Source organism: Rutidosis leptorrhynchoides, chromosome 2, assembly GCF_046630445.1.
Source record: "Rutidosis leptorrhynchoides isolate AG116_Rl617_1_P2 chromosome 2, CSIRO_AGI_Rlap_v1, whole genome shotgun sequence".
Lineage (NCBI taxonomy): Eukaryota > Viridiplantae > Streptophyta > Magnoliopsida > Asterales > Asteraceae > Rutidosis > Rutidosis leptorrhynchoides.
Window position 1 is genome coordinate 229,769,855 of NC_092334.1, and position 6,256 is coordinate 229,776,110.

Here is a 6,256-nt window from a genome sequence, read left to right on the forward strand (position 1 = left end):
GTTGCCATGATAGAAGTTTGGGTTAGTGTAATTATGTTAATTTAGTACGACTACTGTTGTGATACTGAACTAGGAAGTCTGATAGATTTGTATGCTAGCATCTTAAGGATTGACCAACCTAGGTTGTGATCAGGACTTGTCCACCTATATGAAATTAGCTACTTCATAGGATTAAGAACCCTGGTTATACTGTATCTGAAGATTCTATGAACTCAGTATGGTCGGAGTTTCCGAGAGGCATTTAATGCGCTTTTAGGACACGGAACTTAGGAATTGAGACATGAATGACCTAGTATGCCTATTGACTGTTCCGAAGAGACTTCTTAGAAGCTGTTAAGATCTAGTTAGTACCTTCACTGTGTGACCCAAGCCTATTGCATGTTCTTGTTTGATTATTGCCTTAGAACTTAGTCATATCAAATGTTTAGGTATTTATTAGGTTTCTATCTGCTTCACTATCAGTATATCAACTATAATGCTGTATAATGTTTGAATTGATATGATCTCATTACTATGATGGAATGGTTGTTAGTTTTCACTTCAGGTTTTGCCAACTTAAACCGACGGACTCCTTCCGTTTGTGATCAGTTTTCAATCAACAGGGTACGTTGTTATTCAGTTAACCAAACTGATAACGAGGGTTAGGATTAGAGCTCAACTCACTAATAAACCTAGTACTTAACTAAGGATAACCTCCAAGGTATAGCTACATTTCAATTATACAACCAAGTGACATACTTCGCACTGCTCAAAGAGACCTCCGAGAGTTCAGAGACAAGTAGGTCTGTGTAATTGGCTCATCTAACCAGATCTATATCATTCCAAGCATTGTCTTAAAATAAGCATAATTACCTTTCCCTAACCCAACACTGATATCTTGGTCAACATTTCCCTGATCTGCATACTCTGGATATCCTTCCACTTATTTACTTTTCCGCACTTAGGACTTTTAGCTTAATCCAACTACTATCCTTTATCTAGGTAATTTAACTAAAAGACAATTATCCACTTGATCTTCAATTCGTTAATCCACAAAAAAAACACGACACTAGGGTAACTTACACCTTCTACACCTTAGAAAGTAAAAGTAAATTTAGGCCCCGCACAATATAAATAAACAAAACCACTGTGTGGTACCTTGATCAACTGAACAGGACATCCTGCAGTCTAATGACACCGCACGAATTAAACCGTCCATTTCAGCCGTATCTTTGTAGTGACATCACTCAACCAAGTCTCTTTGATGAGGATTCAGCACCAACTGATTCACCTGTTGTTTCTTCATCCTCCCTCTTACCTCCTGATGATTATCTTGAACCAATTCAAGATACATCTATTGATACAACTCCAGTTATTTCTCTAGATACTCAAATGAATCCATTAGGCAATATTACATCAGCACAAGAGGATCATGGCTCGACGTCAACAACGGTTGATGTTTCAATGGATACCACTGATGTACAACCTCTTCCACAAAACAACCGATGGACTAAAAGTCATCCAATTGATCTTATCATTGGTGATGCATCTGCTCCAGTTTCAACTCGAAGGGCTGCTTGGAATATGTGTTTATACACTGCCTTTCTTAGTAAGATTGAACCAACAACGGTTGCTCAAGCTTTACTATGAAATGTCCCGTTCATATTGATTATAAACGTTCCATATTAATTGATTTCGTAGCGAGGTTTTGACCTCTATATGAGACATTTTTCAAAGACTGCATTCATTTTTAAAACAACCATAACCTTTATTTTATCGATAAAGGTTTAAAAAGCATTACGTAGATTATCAAATAATTATAATCTAAAATATACCGTTTACACACGAACATTACATAATGGTTTACAATAAGAATATATTACATCAAAAATAAGTTTCTTGAATGCAGTTTTTACATAATATCATACAAGCATGGACTCCAAATCTTGTCCTTATTTTAGTATGCAACAGCGGAAGCTCTTAATAATCACCTGAGAATAAACATGCTTAAAACGTCAACAAAAATTGTTGGTGAGTTATAGGTTTAACCTATATATTATCAAATCATAATAACAGACCATAAGATTTCATATTTCAATACATCCCATACATAGAGATAAAAATCATTCATACGGTGAACACATGTTAACCGACATTAACAAGACGCATATAGAATATCCCCATCATTCCGGGACACCCATCGGACATGATAAAATCGAAGTACTAAAGCATTCCAAATTCTAGAATGGGGCTTGTTGGGCCCGATAGATCTATCTTTAGGATTCGCGTCAATTTGGGGGTCTATTCCTAAATTCTTAGGCTACCAAGCTAACAAGGGGCATATTTGGCTTCGATCATTCACCCATATAAAGTAGTTTCATTTACTTGTGTCTATTTCATAAAATATTTATAAAATTGCGTGTATTCTCATCCCAAAATATTAGATTTTAAAAGTGGGACTATAACTCACTTTCACAGATTTTTACTTCGTCGGGAAGTAAGACTTGGCCACTGGTCGATTCACGAACCTATAACAAATATGTACATATATATCAAAGTATTTTCAAGATATATATACAATATTTTTAATACGTTTTACTGTTTTAAGTTTATTAAGTCACTGTCCTCGTTAGTAACCTACTTCTAGTTGTCCATAGTTAGATGTACAGAAAATAAATTGATATATATTATCTTGACCCAATCCACGACCCAGTGTATACACATCTCAGGCTAGATCACAACTCAAAGTATATATATATATATATATATATTTTTGGAATCAACCTCAACCCTGTATAGCTAACTCCAACATTACTGCATATAGAGTGTCTATGGTTGCTCCAAATAATATATATAGATGGGTCGATATGATATGTCAAAACATTTGCATACATGTCTATGGTATCCCAAGATTACATAATATATTAGAATACATGTATAATACAATATAAGTTAGCTAGGATATGATTAATATAGATTTGTTATAATATTTCCCGTAGCTACAACAATCAAAAAATATCCAATCTTGTTTTACCCATAACTTCTTCGTTTTAAATGCGTTTTTAGTGTTTCAAGTTGCCATGGTTTCATATTGAACTTAAGTTTATGAATTTAAATAGAAAAAGTATAAGTTTATAGTCAGAAATACAGGTTACAAGTCATTTTTGTAAAGGTAGTCATTTCAGTCGAAAGAACGACTTCTAGATGACCATTTTGGAAAACATACTTCCACTTTGAGTTTAACCATAATTTTTGGAAATAGTTTCATGTTCATAAGAAAAATCATTTTTCCAGAAGAACAACTTTTAAATCAAAGTTTATCATAGTTTTTAATTATCAAACCCAAAACAGCCCGCGGTGTTACTACGACGGCGTATATCCGGTTTTACGGTGTTTTTCGTGTTTTCTGGTTTTAAATCATTAAGTTAGTATATCATATAGATATAGAACATGTGTTTAGTTGATTTTAAAAGTCAAGTTAGAAGGATTAACTTTTGTTTGCGAACAAGTTTGGAATTAACTAAACTATGTTCTAGTGATTTCAAGTTTAAACCTTCGAATAAGGTAGTTTTATATATATGAATCGAATGATGTTATGAACATCATTACTACCTCCGGTTTTGTGGATAAACCTACTGGAAATAAGAAAAATAGATCTTGCTTCAAAGGATCCTTGGATGGCTTGAAAGTTCTTGAAGCAAAATCATGACACGAAAACAAGTTCAAGTAAGATTTCCACTCGAAATAAGATTGTTATAGTTATAGAAATTGAATCAAAGTTTGAATATGAGTATTACCTTTTATTAGAAAGATATCTTACTGTAAATAAGAAAGATTTCTTGAGGTTGGATGATCACTTTACAAGATTGGAAGTAAGCTAGCAAAATTAGAAGTATTCTTGATTTTATGAAACTAGAACTTATAGAATTTATGAAGAACACTTAGAACTTGAAGATAGAACTTGAGAGAGATAAATTAGATGAAGAAAATTGAAGAATGAAAGTGTTTGTTGGTGTTTTTAGTCGTTGGTATATGGATTAGATATAAAGGATGTGTAATTTTATTTACATGTAAATAAGTCATGAATGATTACTAATATTTTTGTAATTTTATGAGATATTTCATGCTAGTTGCCAAATTATGGTTCCCATATTTGTTAGTTGACTCACATGGGCTGCTAAGATCTGATCATTGGAGTGTATATACCAATAGTACATACATCTAAAAGCTGTGTATTGTACGAGTACGAATACGAGTGCATACGAGTAGAATTGTTGATGACACTGAACGAGGATGTAATTTTAAGCATTTTTGTTAAGTAGAAGTATTTTGATAAGTGTCTTGAAGTCTTTCAAAAGTGTATGAATACATATTAAAACACTACATGTATATACATTTTAACTGAGTCGTTAAGTCATCGTTAGTCGTTAGATGTAAATGTTGTTTTGAAACCTTTAGGTTAACGATCTTGTTAAATGTTGTTAACTCATTGTTTATTATATCTAAAGAGATGGTAAATTATTACATTACCATGATATTATGATATATTAATATATCTTAGTATGATATATATACAGTTAAATGTTGTTACAATGATAATCGTTACATATATGTCTCGTTTCGATATCATTAAGTTAGTAGTCTTGTTTTTACATATGTAGTTCATTGTTAATATACTTAATGATATGTTTACTTATCATAATACCATGTTAACTATATATATATATATATATATATATATATATATATATATATATATATATATATATATATATATATATATATATGACATCATATAGTTTTTACAAGTTTTAACGTTCGTGAATCACCGGTCAACTTGGGTGGTCAATTGTCTACATAAAACCTATTATAATTAATCAAGTCTTAACAAGTATGATTGCTTAACATGTTGGAAACACTTAATCATATAAATATCAATTTCATTTAATATATATAAACATAAAAAAGTTCGGGTCACTACATACTAGATCCGAACTGGGTGGTAGCAATGAAAGAGGAGATCAATTAGTTTGATCGTTTGAAAGTATGGCGATTAGTTCCAAGACCAGCGGGTCAACGACCAATAGGGGTTAAGTGGATTTTTAAGAACAAGAAGGATTATGATATAATTGTGGTTAGAAATAAGGCATGTCTTGTGGCCAAGAGATATCGACAATAAGAGGGTATTGATTACGAAGAATCGTTTACTCAAGTTTCTAGGATTGAGGCTATTCGTTTATTCTTTGCATTTGCTTCTCATATGAAGTTCACGGTGTTTCAAATGGATGTCAAGAGGAAGTGTATGTTGATCAACCAGAAGGCTTTGTCGATCCCATTCATCCAAACCATGTATACTACTTGGAGAAAGCTTTGTACGGTTAAAACCAAGCACCACGTGCATGGTACGAGACCTTGACAAAGTACTTACTGGATAATGGCTTCTCTCGTGGAACGATTGATACAACACTCTTCATCCATAAAAAACCACGGTCACATTCTGTTGGTTCAATTTTACGTTGATGATATTATTTTTGGTTCCACGTCCCCGGCCCTATGCAAAGAATTTGGTGACCTTATGGCCAAAAAATTCAAAATGAGCATGCTTGACCAGCTTAATTTCTTCTTGAGGTTACAAGTAAAACAATTACCAAATGGGATTTTTATCAGTCAAAAAAGTATATCAATGATATGTTAAAAGATTCTAAAATGACTGCTTTAAAACCAATGACAACCCCAATGAGGAAATTACTGGATGCTGATGGGGAACCTTTGACATTACACTTTATCGAAGCATGGTTGGCTCTTTAATTTATCTGACTGCAAGTAGACCAGAAATTACACTTGTTGTAACTGTATGTGCTCGCTTTCAGTCAAACCCTAAGAAATCCCACTCCAAAGCGGTGGTTAGGATTTTTCAGTACCTAAAAGGTACTCCTAATCTTGGAAACTGGTATCCACATGGATCTGATTTCAATCTCACTGCTTATACTAATGCGGATCATGGCAGTTGCCATGTTGATAGAAAAAGTATATCTGGATCAATTCAGATGTTGGGGAATAGGTTAGTTGGTTGGTCATCTAAGAAACAAAACTGTGTTTCTTTATCAACTGCTAAGTCTGAGTATATTGTTGTAGCTCATTGTTGTTAACAAGTTTTATGGATGCAAACTCACCTCCTAGATTATGGCTTTAAGATCACTAAGACCCTAATATATTGTGATTCACAGAGTGCAATTGCCATGACTAGCAACCCGGTTCAGCATTCTAAGACTAAACA